Source organism: Pelobates fuscus, chromosome 9 (genome assembly GCF_036172605.1).
Source record: "Pelobates fuscus isolate aPelFus1 chromosome 9, aPelFus1.pri, whole genome shotgun sequence".
NCBI classification, from domain to species: domain Eukaryota; kingdom Metazoa; phylum Chordata; class Amphibia; order Anura; family Pelobatidae; genus Pelobates; species Pelobates fuscus.
This window is the reverse complement of record NC_086325.1, coordinates 65296389-65315740: the sequence shown is the minus strand read 5'-3', so window position 1 is coordinate 65315740 and position 19352 is coordinate 65296389.

Below are 19352 nucleotides of genomic sequence, written 5' to 3'. Positions count from 1 at the left end.
TAGTATTAGACTAGTGACAGTTGCAGAAGAGGAATCAGTCGGGGGCTATTAACAGTTTAAGTGATATGCTTTTATGAAGAAGTGGGTTTTTAACGATTTTTTTGAAGGAGTGGAGACTGGGTGAGCATCTAACGGAGGAGGGAAGTGAGTTCCACAGGAACGGTGCAACCCTCGAGAAGTCTTGAAGGCGAGCATCAGAGGGGGGAGTACGGACGGAAGATAGACGTAAGTCTTCAACAGAGTGTAAGGGCCTAGACGGGACATACTTGTGTATTAGGGAGGATAGATAGGTGGGAGCAGCATTATGTAAAGATTTGAAAGCAAGAACCAGAATTTTTTAATTGAGCCCTATATCTTACAGGAAGCCACTGTAGGGAATGACAGAAGGGTAAAGCGTGGGGAGATGCGGGTGGACAGGAAGATGAGCCTCGTCGCTGCATTCATTATGGACTGTAGGTTAGGGGAAGTTTTGTAAGGGGAAGAAGAAAGATGAGAAATCTCTTCCCTGATTGTAGAGATCTGGTCAGTGAAGTGAGTTGCAAAGTCTCAGGCAGTCAAGTTAGTAGGTGGAGGAGGAACAATAGGGCGAAGAAAATAATTAAATGTGTGAAATTGTCGTTTGGGTTTACTGGAGAGTGTGGTTATGAGGGTATTGAAGTAATTTACTTAGCAGAGGAAAGAGCCAAGCTGTATGAGCGCAGCATAAATTTACAGTGGAGAAAGTCAGACGCACAGTGAGACTTTCTCCAACAGCGTTCAGCAGTTCGGGAGCATTTTTGGAGCTGCATTTATGTAAGCTGTATTTGTTCTGGTGACTATAGTTTTATAAGAAAGGTGGTTGATATTATGCCTTTTGATCATGAGAGGGTCGCCAGTATTTTACAGATTGGTTTTACCCCACAACTCCATTGCCACCAGTGGTAGTTGTCATGTATTTTAAAGAATTATCTCAATCGTCGGTCACTTGTAAACACCTACAGGGACATATACATACTCATAGTCTGGTATCCTGGTCAAACGCAGATACTGCAGTACAACAAGAGAGGGCCATTCCTGGCCTGGAGATCATTCAAAGTGCGGGCCGCCAGACCATACAGTGCTGAAATAGAGGCCCTGAATATTGCCAATGTGCCTGCCATTGTAATCCACAGAATGTTCTGAGGTTGCAGCACACAACCCAGGTATAATAGTGGACTTGAAGGCAGTTGTGCCCCTGCCCCTCTTGTCAGTCCTTCCATGATCATGACAGACTAGGCCATGGGAAATATGACTACAAGATCCTAATGGAAAAAGCTTCAAGGATTCATTAAGTAATTTGTCCTCCTTTACTACTTGCAAATACACAGGTGGACCTATTGGAAGAAGGTTGTGGAATTTGGGAAATCTGACAGGCCCAGCATTAGTACATTAGAGTTAATTCTCTGATCAGGAGGCCAGTCAATTGCAGCCCTTTAACACATATCTCCCCAAAGCAGACTGCATGTAATTAGATCAGAACAACTTGACCCTGGCTGCTCCCTCACCCAGCAGTGCTGTTCTGTGAATAAAGTGATTAGACTCCTGCATGGTGAGATTTGGTTTTTACTGAATAATTTTTCCTGAAAATAGAAGATTTTTCAGGACCCCAAATTACAGCCAAATGTCAATTCGAAGAGAAAGATTTTTATTTTATTTATTTATTTTAATTGCAGCTCCTGGTTTTCCCTCTATTGCGCTCTCCTCAATTGACCACTTTTAACTTCAATAAAAATCAACATTTGGTAATTGTCCTCCTACTCAATCTTTTTTTTGCCATCAATCATGTCTATTATTGCCATGGCAGAATTAAAAAATAAGGATCAAAGTGAGCATTTTTGTACAGTTTGTGATTTTGATATATTTCTGCCCGGAGTTCCGATGTTCAACCGATCACCATCAACCCAAATTTGGACAAATTACATGATCAAAACAAACTGCCAAGTCTTATTATTATAGGGGGCTACCTGTTTATAAGGCATAAGTGTGAGAAATCTAAGACTGTATCTTAGAGATGTAATCTGAAAACAATGACCGGTGTCTTTTGGGTTTCATAAAATTTCACAGCTGTTGGGAAGGGCAACAACTCTTCAGGTTTGTCAGCCACACAAGCCTAGACTCTGGTTTCTGAACGAAGGTAGAAGCGGAGATGAATCCGAATCCAAGCTGTAACCTAGGAAATTAAAGATATTTTTCCTTCTGACATAAGTTGCCAAAAACAACTTTAGCTCTTTATCCTCTTAATGACGTTTGGACGTTACATGCCTTCCTATACCAAATGGACTTTACTGCCTGTAAGACGGCATGGAACATCCCAGAGAAGGTTAAATCCCTGCTCACACCAGGGTGCCGCAGATATCAATGAATATCTGGAGCTTCCCTCTGTATGCAATTTGTTATTTGTGGCCCAAACTTCTTGAGGAGCTTCTTGCATTTTATTGCATATGTAAAGATCATGGTGTGAACAATGTTAAATCTCTGCTCATACCTTGGGCTCCTCTTAGTTAGCTGGGGCTATTTTTATTGTCCCCAGGCTGACTAATGAGCTTTGCGCAGCGCTCCATAGAGCCCTTTAAAACCATTCATAAAACCGTTGCTGAGTGATTGCGCTCAGCTGCATTTTTTCTAGGCTGCTTCAGGGAGAAGCAGGGTCTCCCAGCCAATTGTGACTGGTGCCAATAGCCAGCTGGGAAATAGGGCTCCATTCATAATTACAGTGTAATAATAAAAACGGCCAGTAGATGGTGGTCACAGACCACCATCTACTGGGTTAAGTAGGAAACCCACTTTCTAATATCAGAATTGATAGTGCCAGACTGTTACTTTACAGTTAGAGTTAGTGGTAGGGTTAGATTTAGGGGTGAAAGAAGGGTTAGGGTAAAGCAAGGGTTAATGCGGTTTTAGGACTAGAGATAGTATAGGGTTAAGAGTAACTATAGGTTAGCGTTAGTGTAAGCATTGGGTAAGGGTTATGTTTAGTATAGCTACGAAATCTATTGTGAGCTCTTTTTAATTAGTTGCACTGGATGTGTAAAAATTGGGGCGTTTTCCTAGCACTAGTTTCCCTTTAATATAGGTGAACAAAATCTATTTGCAATTAGAAGCCAAGTCATCTTTGTTAAAACAAAACATTATAGGTTTTCTTTTTCTCTACTAGAGTAAAATGCTACAATTCTTTCAAAATGAATTATATTACATAACAATACAACATAAATATTGCCTATAATGCCCCACTTTTTGGGCAATACACTAATTTCTCTGACAAATGAAGAAATGATAAATTAGTGATGCCATTTGGCATCTCAGAGATTCTGTAAATGCCGCCTTGTTCCTTGGCCTACAGACTTCTGTATAGTAGGGCAAACTACACGACTAAATATTAGCAGCCAGCTAATATAAGTGTGGAGACTCTATGCACACTAGATGGCCTTTTAGTAACCTGCAACACCCTGCACATACAATGGCAATGACAAAGTATCTGTACATTTGGTTTATGTCCGCATGTATAGATTTACATTCTATCATTTTTACAAAGCTGCATTTCCCTAAATGTTCATAAACATATTACTTTCTCTTATAAAAACATGCATCTCTTCTTCTATGTCAATATTTCAGTATAACAGGATCATGGTCTCTTTAGTTGCAGACCTGAACCTGCTGCACTATCACAAATGACTACTTTTTAGGATAATGGGTATCCATTATCTTGTTAAATTGTTACAGGATCAGAGTGCCAGGCTCCCACCTTTGGATCCAGAACCTGCTACTGCATCCATCCCTTCCCTGTGCAATCAAGGTCCCCCCGGAGCTACTCTAGCTACATGCAACCTGCTAGCTCAGCACGACATGACTCACATTCTTCTGTATTTTCCCACAGTCTGAGAAAAGTCTGTCGGGAATGGTGCACTGGTGGGTAGTGATGTCGCGAACATGAAATTTTCCGTCCGTGAATGGTGAACGCGAACTTCCGCAAATGTTCGCGAACGGGTGAACCGCCATAGACTTCAATAGGCAGGTGAATTATAAAACCCACAGGGACTCTTTCTGGCCACAATAGTGATGGGCCCTAAACAAGAATAAGGGGGGACCTAATGTCCTCCCCCCTGGCCCCCACCCCTGAGTGGTGGGTGGGGGCCCTAAATACAAATTGGGGGGGACCTAATGTCCTCCCCCCCTGGCCCCCACCCCTGAGCGGTGGGTGGGGGCCCTAAATACAAATTGGGGGGGACCTAATGTCCTCCCCCCCTGGCCCCCACCCCTGAGCAGTGGGTAAGGCCCTAAACAAAAGTCAGGGGGGGAGGACCTAATGTATAATAAACACAGGTCACTGGCTATGGGGGATAATGTATAATAAACACACAAAAAAAAATAATGCAAAAAATAAAATAAAAATGAATGCAGCTTCAGAATTAATCTAAATTGTATGCTGTCTAGGAGGTGGGAGGGTCTGGGAGGGAGGGTCTGCTGCTGATTGGCTGGAATGTGTGTGCCGACTGTGAGGTACAGGGTCAAAGTTTACTCAATGATAACGAATAGGGGGCGGACCGAACATCGCATATGTTCGCCATCTGTGGCGAACACACTATGTTCGCCAGGAACTATTCGCCAGCAAACCGTTCGGGACATCACTACTGGTGGGCTTATAGAGAGCAGGATTTCCTGGTTTGAGAACCATGTGATGGGGATTGCATTATTATTTTATTTCTGTGGTCCCACTACCATAAAGTACAATATCCATTTGTAAAATGCACTCTTCTAGATGTTTACTCTTTGTCTCAATTCTCAATTCTCAGACTTGGCCCTTTATGTGGCAATACAGATTAATCCACAAGACCAATCTCCAGTTTAGTGTCCATGTGTTAACCCTTTACACGCATATACATATTCCTGCCAATGTTACATCAACCCTTCATTTGTCCATTAACTACTTTGTAGGTAGAGGAGGATTTTTCATCACAGCAGACTTCTAGTCTCTGGGTACCAGTGTGCCTCGCTGCAAGGACATTCAGACCCTGTAAACATTATTGGATAATATTAAATCTTTTACTACTCCCAATAATTCTAATAATAAAGAATTAACATATGGGGGGGGGGGGGGATTATGAATTTAATATTTGATTTTTAAAGGGAACACATAGTCCTAAAAATAATAATAATAATGTCCCTTTGAAGTACCCGGTCTACAAATCTATACCCACAATTACTATTCTCTTACAGGCTTTTGTTCTGTTCGCTTTGGATTCCATTTGCTAAATAAAAACACTATAATACGTTTTATCCAACAAAATGCACTAGCGAAGGAGATATAACAACTTTAACCTTCAAATTATACATTACATGTATCAATAATAGTCATTTGATAAGAAAGAAAAAACAATTTATCCCATTGTGCTGTACAGAATCTTGCCATAGTGCGCATTGAATAAACAGATACTAAAAAACTGCACTGAGTTATTGTAACCATACATTTTGATTGCTAAGTAAATGGAAATATTGAATTGTTATCGTGAAAACTAACCATCTTCTGTGGTCAGCTGAGGTTTATTATAGAAAACTTAATCGCTATTTCCATTGCCAAGCTACACTCTTAATGTCAGTAAAAAGTCACACAATGAAACCGGAATATGGTATAAACTGACAGCTGTAATAACTTACTTTAATGCAAAGTTATATGCTATAATATAAATAACATAGGTATGCCCCTTCCTTAAACGAGTCGTAATCGGATTTAAATATTCTGGACAGGAAATGATCACAGCATGTTCAAATTGTTTATGTTTGCCTTTCCTCCCCGTTGATGGTAAACATGAAGAACAAGACAACGGTTTCTTCATACACTGCAACACATATGATTCTGGCTTTTTAAATCAAGCAGAATAAGGAAGGAAGGGATGACTTAACATTACATAGTTAATCTGCTATCTGAGGTATGATGCCATCTTTTGCGATTATACATGTGGATTTTAAAGGGACACTATAGTCACAAGAACTACAACAGCTTTATGTAGTAGTTCTGGTGCTCGAAAGGGCTAGAAACTAGTAGTCTGGAGGGGGGAGGGGGAGGGGGAAAAACAATATAGTGGCCCACAATGCAATTTTACCAACCCACCTGTTAACATTAGCAATAGACACAAGTGCATAAACAAACTATGCACAGAATATACACAAGGTAACCGAATAGAAAGCCACACCTGTTCTGGGGTGTATAGCATGTTCTTTCAATGTTAGCACTGTAAAACACTGCCTATGAACACCTCTACTGGCAGTGACTCAGATGGTCACTAGGCTAGCTTCCTAGTTAAGTGCTGCACAGTGTGCAGCACCTACGTTCAGCATCTCCACACTGACTTGGGGCCTGAACTTCCCCATAGAGACGCATTAATTAACTAGGCTAGCTTCCTAGTTAAGCGCTGCACAGTGTGAAGCACCTACGTTCAGCATCTCCACACTCTGACTTGGGGCCTGAACGTTTCCCACAGAGTTGCATTAATTAATGCCTAATGTAGTGGTTGATGTATGATGTAATGTTTGTGTTGTCTGTGTATGTGATAGGTGTGATATGTATGCTATGTGTAGGCTGTGTATGATAGTTGTAATGGGTATATTAACAATGTGTGATATGTGTGTATTGGTTGTATGTGATATTTGTGCTGGGTTTATTGGCTGTGTGTGATGGGTATTTAATTCAGATAAAAATATGCATTTAGGCCTGTGTGTTAATGCAGGTATATATTTTTGCAGAGTTATGTGCACACAGTCCCACAGTCAGATGCACACAGTTATACATATACACTGTCAAAGACACAACATGCACATAGTCGCAGGTAGAGAGTCACATAGACAGGATCAGGTAGAAACACAGGTACAGGCAGTAACACACACACACACAATTACAGGCAGATACCCACACACACAAGTAGACAGCCACACATACAGTCTTACACACACATACTTACATGCAGACAGTCACACACACACACACACACACAGAGGCAGAGAGTCACCCAGCCACACACACACACACACAGACACAGACAGTCATACAGTTACCTCTGTTCATTCTGGAGGAGTGGAGACAGTTTAGGAACGTCTTGCTTTCCCTGCAGCAGTTAACCGGCACTTTTAGCCAGCTTGCACACCCCTAAGGCCGGCCCTGTCTATGCTATGCATGGAGGTGCTAAGTGTTCCCCATACAGATGCACTGATTCAATGCACCTCTTTGGGGATGCTTATAAGCACAGCGTGGCATTTTGCCCCATATGCAGAATAGCCTCCTAATGCTTTTCTTTGAAAAAGAATTGGATTGGCTGACATCAAGATTAATTCTCTCAACCATGGAGGCGGAGCCAGCAGCGGCAAACCCAATGCAGCAGTGGAGGAAAAGCAGGTAAAATAACCTTTTCACTCCACAGAGAAGGGGGCCAGCGAGCTAAATAGGCACCCAAGCACTAAGTTGTCAGGAATACATGTTTGGCCATCATGTACACTGATCCATAGTTTTGCCATCATTATCCTAATTTTATAATGTGCTTTACATTTGGCATATAAAACCGAAATTACAAATTCATGTGAACTGGAAAATGACAGATGACCATTCTCGTAAGAGATTACAGTTATCAGAACAAGACACCCACAGGCATATTCCTGAGTTGGAATATTCTGTACAACAACCCCCTACCCGCTCCCAAGAAATCTCACTGCACTACTTCTTGCTGGCATCTACAAAAGCTGCAGATCCTGGGAATCATTAGCAAACAAGGGACCAGTTATAGTCTTGGAAATATTTGTAATACATTATCTTCACGAGAAAACAAAAAAAGAAATTAACATGTCCTTTAAAGTTACAGATAAATTTAAAATGAACTCAAAGCAGCAGAATGTTAATACAGTTGTATGGTTCGCATTTCGCTGGTGTTATGGCAAAATGACGTACCTAGGTATATGGATGACCACAAACCCAACTGATACCCAATCGATCTCAAGGCGAACAGAGACTGTGTCCGTCCCGCACGTTATAAACACAACCTGGATATTGGAAGATTAGGTGGAGAAATGACACACATACTACACATGTAACGAATCCTCTAGGAAACCACAACCCACTTACCTCCTGACACCCACACTACATACACATCCAATGGAGTGCAAGATCTGATACACTATAGTCAATAACAAGAGTCGCACCTTGCACGAAATGTTAAGGGATAAAAGCGAAATGCGAGCTCCGGCAGAGTTACATGACACCATCAATAAATAAAAAATTAAATATGATGGCGGTTATGGCGTATCCCCTACAATAAGGGGGCAGACTGCCGGAAACCAAGATTGGCATCACTGGGTTGGCGGGAGGCCATCCCTCACGTTATGGGCAAAATAAGCTAACCGCTGAAAGATTTAATGCAATTGCAAGACCGTGACACATATCGGTGACCTCGTTGGCTCCAGTGGAGGAGTCCTCAGGCACCCAACCTTAAGCATTATACATAGGCTTAGAAACGGCTAAGTAGATTCACCAGGCGGTTGGAGCTCTGTGGCCAGTAGCATGAATCAGAAGGCACAAATGGGCTGATCATGACACTTCGTCATAACTCAGAGAGGAGCCATGGTTATAAAAATAAGGTATAAGAATAAAAAGGTATAAACAATATACCAGCGAGTGGAGCGCTATAATGAATATTAATATAAATAATGAGGGGGTATACTCACCCCTCCAACATAGTGATACAATGTGTCCAAATGTACATACAAAGTAAAACAACAAAAAGAGAGAATATAGTGCAGATGGTTTACAAAAATAAAAAATGAATAATAGTAGCAATTGGTTGAAACCACTCACGTGGGTTGGAGCCTATAAGCTATTGGCTCCGTAAGTGACTCCTTTTTGCTCTTGAGGCAGCAACACACCCCTTTATCCCAAACGATGTTCTCCCGAAGATATGGAACAAGCAGAGAGAGAACCTCATAGGTGGTATTGTACAGATAGTGTATACAAAATAGTGAGATAGTAATGGTTATGCTCACCTTAGACAGAGCCTTGAATTCCTGGCTCTGAGGTTTGTTGGCAATATTCTAATTTATTGGGATAGCATTCCCCACATAGTGTTCCTGGAGGCTAGAAAGGACTATATGGACTAATATAAAAAAAAAATAATGATTTATTGTAGAGATAAAAATAATAATAAAAACAATATTAAGACTTCTCAAAAGCATATAAGCTAAATGGTAGAAAGTCCAAGTATAAAAGTCCAAACTCCAGCTAAACGCGTTTCACTCTTGTATGAGCTTCCTCAGTAGCTGTGAAGTAGCCTCCGGAATCTTCCACTTTATAAGTGTTCTAAAGTTAATTCGGATCCTCCCTTTGGGGTCACAGGAAGTGTGATTATCCAATCATAAGGTCAGAGTCTCTTTCAAATTTCTTATACTGATCACCTGTAGTAAAAAAAGCTTACATTGGCTGAATTGCCTGCCAATCAATTAAAAAACTTGATTAGAACGAATTCTATTGGTGGTTGGATGGGGCTTTCTTTTTCAAATTTCTTATATTGATCACCTGTGGTAAAAAAGCTTGCATTGGCTGAATTGCCTGTCAATCAATTAAAAAACTTGATTAGAACAAATTCTATTGGTGGTTGGATGGGGCTGTCATGCATAGCACCCATTATGGGCAGTGGTTGGCGGAAGTGACATCACTTCCGCCCTCCAACATCTTCCCAAATGTCATTGTTAATAAAAAAAAATAAAAACCATAACAAAACAAAACAAAACAAAAAAAATGGAATGAATATTAACAAAGTAAAATAAATAGATGGGTTCAATAACAGAGAGGTATCCCTCAAATATAAAATAAAATAAAATGGATTACCAAAATGGGGGTCGATTAAAAACTTACTGGATGAGAGAGTGCAATCAAAACAAACTCCTCCCATTGGAATTCAAGACTTCATTTTTTAAAAGGACATAAAACCAAATGGCATAAATTTGCAGATGGTGCAGATATAATATGATAGTGTTAAATATATGTTAAGGATAATTAAAGGAAATGACAGAGTTCAAAATCTATATTTAGACCTTTGGGTTGTAAAGTCCCAAGGCTAAAAATCCACCTCATTTCATTTTGAGCTAAAATTTTGTTAAAATCACCGCCTCTCCAATTTCCTAAAGTTTTGTGTATGCCCATAAATATGAGCCCCTGAGGATTGCTGTTGTGTGTAATCTTGAAATGATTGGATACACTGTGTCCTTCATATCCCTTCTTAATGTTCCTTATATGCGCTTCTATCCTAATATGCAAATTACGTTTTGTGCGGCCCACATACTTGAGGCCGCATGGACATTCCAATAGGTACACTACATTGGTTGAATGGCAAGTGATGAGATTGTTTATGTTGAACTCTTCATTTTCTTTAGTACTTTTAAATTTCCCTACAGGTCTTTTTTTGCTTCCAGTGTTCCTGCACGCCAAACATATTCCACAACCAAAGAAACCTTTCCTAGTATCAATTGGCTTTATGCTGCATGGTTTTCTGATGTGGTTCCTTACTAGTAATTTTTTCATGTTAGGTGCCCCTCTAAAGATCACCTTGGGTTTGTCTGGTAGAATGGTGGACAGGACTGGGTCTTCCTTTAGGATTGACCAGTGTCTATTAATAATTTTTTTTAAATGACGGTTACCATGACTGTAATTACAGAAAATAGGTATGTTGTCATTATCATTAAATCTTTCTTTATTCTCATTAAGCCCTTTATCTGTTAATAGGGTTTCTCTCTTAATTGCCATCTTGTTTATATCCTTTTTCCAACATTTTACCTTCTAATTTATGCGACTGTTCAATAAATTTAGTCTCCTCAGTGCAGTTTCTTTTTATCCGGATAAATTGGGATTTGGGGATTCCCATAAGTCAAGGTGTAAAATGACAGCTCGTGGTGTGAATAAAACTATTTACATCTACTTTTTTAAAATGAGTGCTAGTTTTGATTTTATTATCTTCAATAAAAATGTCAAGATCTAAAAAGTTCACTCTCGTTTTGTTAAAATCCGTAGTGAGGGCTATGCCCCAATCATTATTGTTCAATGTATTAAGGAAGTTGGTTAGTGATTCTTCTGTGCCTTCCCAGATAAAAAACAGGTCATCTATGTAACGGCGATAGGTAACGAGGCCCGTCACCCAGCCTGCCCCATGATGGATAAACTGGAGCTCCCAATATGCCATAAAAAGATTGGCATAGCTGGGCGTGAACCTCGTTCCCATCGCCGTTCCACAGGCCTGTAAATAAAAATGTCCATCGTACCAGAAGTAATTGCTGGTTAAAATTAAAAGAATCCCTTGCATAATAAAATCTATATGGTCAGGGGGGAAATTACCTGATTGCTCTAAAAAGAACCTGGTGGCCATACAGCCCCTATCATGTGCAATATTGGTGTAAAGGGAGCTCACATCAGCAGTGGTCAGAAAATAGTTTTCGTTCCACACCAATTCTTCTATGTGTCTTAATATATCCCCAGTATCCTTCAGATAGCTGGGTATTCCAAGAGTCGCACCTTGCACGAAATGTTAAGGGATAAAAGCGAAATGCGAGCTCCGGCAGAGTTACATGACACCGTCAATAAATAAAAAATTAAATATGATGGCGGTTATGGCGTATCCCCTACAATAAGGGGGCAGACTGCCGGAAACTAAGATTGGCATCACTGGGTCGGCGGGAGGCCATCCCTCACGTTATGGGCAAAATAAGCTAACCGCTGAAAGATTTAATGCAATTGCAAGACCGTGACACATATCGGTGACCTCGTTGGCTCCAGTGGTGGAGTCCTCAGGCACCCAACCTTAAGCATTATACATAGGCTTAGAAACGGCTAAGTAGATTCACCAAGCGGTTGGAGCTCTGTGGCCAGTAGCATGAATCAGAAGGCACAAAGGGGCTGATCATGACACTTCGTCATAACTCAGAGAGGAGCCATGGTTATAAAAATAAGGTAGTCTAAACACTGGAATACAACCGTAGCTGAAGTTAGCCGATATGCAATATAACACAGTGGAGCTATACCCTCACACTTGCCCATCGAAACTAACAAGGACCTGCGAGTTCCAGGAATACCTGGGCCTACGAGCCACCATGCGTGTATAACTTCTGACACTCTTCTCGTGAATGCTTTCATATGTTATTCATTCTTGAATGTACTTTATTAGTGGAGGCCTGCGAGTCTCACTGATGTTTCTTCACAAATTATGCATATAATAAAAAGAAAAAATATTTATAAAAAAAAACAAAAAACAGTTGTATGAATAAATTTGTCCAGACCATATTCATACACAGTACAGAGGAAACAATTATATATTTAGAATTCTGGAGTCAACTGTAACCGTGAATAAGTTTACAGGACCTCACATAATTCCTGCAACTTGTGCAGGTGATATTTTTAACAATATGACATGTTTACGGTCATGTTTTTCGGTTTACCTACTAAATAAAATCTAAGTGCATCTCTTATTTATGTAAGGGTTACTACAATATTCACTCTGTAGAACATGACCCAGGTAATCAATAAAGGGACACTATAAGCACCCAGACCACTTCAGCTCATTGAAGTTGTCTGGGCGGAGTGTCCCTTTCCCACTTAGTAATGCAATGTAAATCATTGCCATTTTAGAGAATTGCAATAATTACATTGCCGGACTAAGACTGCATCTAGTGGCTAACCGACTTTTGGTTGCCTGACGCTGGACGTCATCACACTCTGCATAAGGCGGCATCAAAGCATACGCATTAGTCGCAAGCCTCTGTAATGCAAACCTAAATCCCTTAAAGAGACACTCCACTGCCCAAACACAAAAAACACTGTTTGGTAGTTATACCTCAAATAGAAACATGCATGCATTTACCCATTTTTCAATGTGGTATATCTAAAAATGTTGTACCAGAGGTTGCCTTATTGATAATAGTGACAACATACATAAACATTACTGATTTATAAATGGTGCTTAATGCCTTGAGGACGGAGTCAGTTGCACAAATTGTGATCAAAACAAAACAAAACGTAAACAAAACCTGGAATTTGACTATATGTCTGTTCAACCATAATTCACCTCTTTCATATTAAGTGCACCCACACCTTTTATATAGCCTTTTGTTCAGGAGGAAAAGGGCTTTCATTTCATCTCAAATATTTATATTGGAAACAGTTTAATATGAATACAATTTTTTTTTTTTTTTTTAATTGAGAAATGTTATTTTTTTTAAGTTCTGCATGGCATTTTAACTGTTCATGTCATAATACATTACTGCAATAAATTACACATATTTGTATTCAGAGATGTCTCACAAGTACAAAAGTACCCACTATGTACAGAATTTATTGTGTTTTGGAGAGTTACAGGGTTAAATATAGGGCTTTCCTTTTTACACATTGAAATTTGCCAGGTTGGTTTGCTGGGCCTATGCCGCCTTTGGCACTGTATGGCAGTCCAGGAATAAAAACTAACCCCAGCATGGGGTATTTCCCGTCTTTTGTAGTAGCCACTTGTTCACAAACCCTGGCCAAAGTCAGCGTTCATATTAGATTTTTCCATTTTTTACACACACTTTCATTGATGATATCATCGTCATTATAGATGTTACTGCTCTAAAACACTCATTTGTGTTCAGTGATGTCTCATGAGTAAATCAGTACTCTGCATGTACAGGCTTTATGGAGTTTTGGAAAGTTACAGGGTCAAATATAGGGCTTGTCCATTTCATTTTTTACATTGAAATTTGCCAGATTGGTTTTGGTGCCTGTGAGACTGTATGTCAGCCCAGGAATGAGATTTACCCCCATCATGACATACCATTTGCAAAGTAGACCACCTAGAGTATTCAAAATGGGATATGTCCAGTCTTTTTTAGTAGCCACTTAGTCACAAACACTAGCCAAACTTAGCCTTGATAATATTTTTTTTGCATTTAAAAAACAAAAAACAAACAACCCTGCACTTTCACTGATGATATCATTATCAATATAGGTTTTACTGCTACAACACTCATATTTATGTTCAGGGATTCTTCACTGGTAAAACAGTACCACCCCCCATGTACAGGTTTTACGGGGTTTAAGGGACAATTGCAGGGCTTTCCCATTTCAGTTTGCTGAGCCTATGTTGCCTTTGCGACCATTTGGCAGTCCAGGAATGAGTTTCACCACCATCATGTATGTGTGTATGTCTGGCTGATTGTGAGTTTGTGGTTACAAAACAGGATGAGGGGGGAACGCATTTGGAGGTATTAAAGTCTGGAAGAATTGTGTAGATCCCAATTTAGAGTTAAGTGTTATAAAAACTTAACGTAACAAGCTTATACGGGGGCTGGGGTTTAATAGACATGGTACGGGGCGGGGGGGGGGGGGGGTCGCTTTTTTTTTGTTATACTGTACTTTTCAAAATAAACCTACATTTCTATGAAATTTCAAGTTTTTGTATTTTTACTGCCCACATAAACTTAAATCTTGTTTATTTGGCCCATGCTAGCCTTTGAGTCTGACATGCTTGTCGTACACCATGGCTTAATCTTTGGAAATCGCTTGAGAAAAAGATAAAAGGAATGCTGCAAGATATATCTGCACATAGGAAATCTGATAACTAGAAACAAAAAAGAGGATTCAACAAAAATAAAATCATACATATAGATGCATACATAATAGCACATACATTTCAGAAGTAAAAAAGACAGGGTATTTCAATAAACTGGTGAGGTAAAAACCAAACCATGAAAATACTGAAACCCGGTTTGATAAAATGCCAATTAACCTCTTAAACTGGAAGTTAATATTCTAGTTTTAGCCCAACTCACAGAAGTTGGCTGACAGTTCCCAATTCAATTACCAATCTAAGTAACATGGCCATGCTGGAAGATGATATAAATTTGACGTGACCCAAGGAAAGGGAGTGGAGGTTATGTAAAGAAACTAGGAAAAACAAAATGCTCACTATGGACAAAGTAAAAATAAAAAGCTGTGGATTTCTAATACCAGCAAGTCTGGGTTTCATCCTAAAATTGTTATATGTATAGTCTAAAATATAAACCTAGGAAAAATAAACACTTCACTTATTATCCAAAGCACAGCTAAGATGGAACTTAGAAGTCCACAGAAGGGCTGCTGCTTGAATGCTCAGAGGCTGACTTGGTAACAGTCACTTTAGAAAAGAAAGAGATAGACTCCAAGACAGTCTAGTGCCCAAGTACCAGAACCCTTGTTTTTCACCTGACCTGACTCGGACATATCAGAAATGTAAAATTGGGGAATCAATTAAACGTAGGTGTAACTCAATTGTATTAGTAGATGACAATTTAACCCTTGTATTCGATTAAAGATACGCCTTCCATAAGTAGAATAAAACTAGATCCAAAATTTAGAATCTCAGTCTTACCACTCTTTTCTTGATGCTGCATCTCATTTGTTATAGAAGTTATAATCTTAAGGGTAAAATTTATTTTACCTCATTAAACCCTTTCTTGCACCGATAGCAGGGGATCTGATGCTAATCAGACAAAACTGTGGATAACCATAGGTTCGAATAAAATTCCACCAGTAATTTATATTGGCAGAAAACAGAGTTAAAGCAACCATGATAATGGTAAAACTGCAGAGGAATTCACTTTGTCCAAGGAAAAACCCAGATAATAAACTTATTTGGGTAGGTCCCTCTTCACCTACCGTTCCTGTATGTTAAAACAGGTTTTGTAGGATTGTTTGTGTTAGTTAAAGGGAAACAATCCGCACGTACCCTCTCCCTCCCACCTCAGGTAGCTGAAGGGGTGAAAACCCCTTCAGGTCACTTACCTGAGACCCCGCTGATGTCCCTCGGCGGTGGTTTCGGGTCGGCGACGCTCCTCCCAGTAATTACGTCAGCCGGTGGGCGAGACTGACCCCGTCCGCCGGCTGAGGAAACCTAATGCGCACGCGCGGCAATGCAGCGCATGCGCATTAGGTCTCCCCATAGGAAAGCATTGAAAAAGATTTTCAATGCTTTCCTATGGGGAATTGAGCGACGCTGGAGGTCCTCACACAGCGTGAGGACGTCCAGCGACGCTCTAGCAAAGAAAAGCTTTGCTATGAATCAAGAAGTGCCCTCTAGTGGCTGTCTAGACAGCCACTAGAGGTGGAGTTAACCCTGCAATGTAATTTTTGCAGTTTATAAAAACTGCAATAATTACAGTTGCAGGGTTAAGAGTAGTGGGAGTTGGCACCCAGACCACTCCAATGGGCAGAAGTGGTCTGGGTGCCTGCAGTGACCCTTTAACTTATTGTACAACGTCACAGACTATGTTGGCACTATATACATAATTGTAAGTGAATCTTTGGAATATATCTGATTGAAAATTTCATATACACCCAGTATGTACATATCTTAACAGGTCTCACCAGTGCTTTACCTGAAACAAGTATACCAAATATCTTAGAGTGTGGTTAACCTCTTAATGGCCAAACCGTTTTTCAATTTTCTTACCATTAAGGACCAGGGCTGTTTTTACATTTCTGCAGTGTTTGTGTTTAGCTTTAATTTTCCTCATTCATTTACAGTACCAACACATATTATATACCGTTTTTCTCACCATTAAATAGTCTTTATAAAGATACCATTATTTTTATATCATATCATATAATTTACTATAAAACATTTTTATAAAATATGATGGGAAAAAAACTAACTTTTTCTAACTTTGACCCCCAATATCTGTTACGCATCTACAACCGCTAAACACCACCCATGACAAATAGTTTCTAAATGTTGTCCTGAGTTTAGAAATACCCAATGTTAACATGTTTTTAGCTTTTTTGTGTGTGTGCAAGTTATAGGGCTAAGTGTATAAGTACAGCTTTGCTATTTCCAAACCATTTCCCCCCCCAAAATTAACGCAAGTTACATTGTAACACTAATATCTGCCAGGAATCCCTGAATAACCCTTCACATGTATATAGTTTTAAAAGAAGACAACCTAGCGTATTAAACTTGGGTTATTTTGAAATTTTTCATGCAACAATTTTACCACCAATCTATGGCAAATAAAAAAAAAAAAAAAGAAATTAGTGATTTTTTTTTGACACACATGGCAATTTCAGAATACATGTACTGAGAACTTTAAGGGTTACTGCCAAAGAACACCCCAATATGTGTTCAGGAACATCTCCTTAGTACAGTGATGCCACCCATGTACAAATGTTTCGGGTTCTCTGGGGACTAAAAGACCTTATTTGGAGGGTGTGCATTCCAGTTTTCCAACTTGGAATTTTCACAGCTGGTCATCATGCACACGTCTCATTTGGGACATTTTGGAAGCCAGCAAATGTAATTTACCCCCATCAAACCATATATTCTGAGTACAGTGATACCAACTATGCATAGGTTTGTTGGATTGAGGGGTGCAATGCCAAACTTCTGACATGTGTTTTTCAAATTTGATATTTTCTTTTTGGGGCCTTTTTAGATATCCCAATTTATTTTCTTGCCATGAGCGTGCATATATTTGTAAACCTGACAACCCACGGTATTGTATATGGAGTGTTTTGATGCAATCGTTTTAGTCAAAAGAATTGGAGAAAATGTGTGGTGGTAATTTTTCATTTTTACACCACATGTGTGTGAGATTTAGGGGAGCCTGTTTGTTATTGCAAGAAAACACTCCAGGTTGTTTTCTGCAAGGCCTCCTGAGTACAGCCATACAAGTATTTCTTCTGATAGGCCTATCTTTAGCTTGGGGCTTATCAGGCACCCCAGTTTTATTTATTGCCATGAAAGTGTATATATTTAAAAGTTAGACACCCCGAGGTATTGCATATGGAGTGCTTTGATGCAACCGTTTTAGCCCCCCAAAAATTGGAGAGTGTGTGGTGTTAATTTATTTTTTTACACACACATTGCTTTTTGTCTGTGATTTAGGAGAGCCTGTTGATTATTGCAAGAAAACCCTCCAGGTTTTTTACTGCAAGGCCTCCTGAGTACACCCATGCCCCCCATACATAGGGTAAACGTAACAAAAAAAACTAAAAATAAAACGAACGGCAAATGTTAAAAAAAATAAAAAAAATAATACAAAATGGACCAGTGTGTGGTACCAGTCCCTTGTCTTCTGTAAAATTAGGTAGGGCTGCAGCAGTGTATCTGCCAGATCAACCCCACCCATATGCCGGTTATAGGCCTTGATGCACACTGGCTTCCTTGTACTCTCAGCTCTGCCACGTACAGAGACCTCCACAGTCCTCTCAGTGTGGATGGTGGTAAGAAGGTACACATCCTTCTTGTCTCTGTACTTAACTGCCAACAGCTCCTCTTGACACAGAGCTGAGGTCTCTCCCCCCCCTTTGTAGCCAGGTGCGTGCAAGTTGTCCTAGGAAACCTGCGCGGTTCTTTTTGTATTGCACAGCAAGCTACTGTATCAAAACAATACAGTAGCTTGAACAAAGGGACACTTGTATAAAAATTGTCTGCATACAAGTGGTACCCTTTGTTCATCAGGGGGGATATCAGGTCCGAGACAATCTTGCCACTAGATCCCATATGTTCTAGGCAACCTGGAGGGGTCAAGGTTTCCTTTACATTGTACACCCGGAAGGCCCGAGTATACCCAGTTTCACTATCACAGAGCTTATACACCTTTACACCATACCTGGAGCGCTTGGAAGGTATATACTGCTTGAATCCCAGCCCCTTCCTGCTTGAATCCCAGCCTTCCCTTATACTTCATCAGGGATTCATCCACACATATATTCCTTCCAGGTGTATAAGCCTCTGCAAACCTGGCAGAGAAGTGTGTAATTGGGGGCGGATTTTATACAGCCTGTCAAACTGGGTGTGCTCCCTAGGGGGGCACGGGCTGTTGTCGCTGAAGTGCATGAAATGTAGAATAATTTCATACCTCTTCCTCGACATATACTGAGAGTAAATGGGGGTAGAGCAGATGGGTATACTGCTCCAGTAGGAGCGTATGGAGGGTTTATGATGCCCATCAGCATAGTCAATGCCCAGAATTTTTTTTTTATTCTGGCATATTGATGTGTGCCCATTGCTGTTTTGCCAAAAAAGACTCGGGCTTAGGATCACAGAACTGATGGGCATATAAATTAGTTTGGGCGACAATGTTCCCCAATACATCAGCACCCAGAAACACCTCCATGAACTGCTAAGGGCTAAATTCTGCAACATCCACATTGATGCCAAGATTTGCAGTGAAGGGTGGGATATCTGGCCTCTGGCGATGAGGCACTACCCACTCCTCCGCAGTACTGCCTGCTGGAGCAGCACATCTCCTTCTGGCAGGGGGAACTAGCAGCCACAGATATATCAGAACTAGATACATCACTAGCA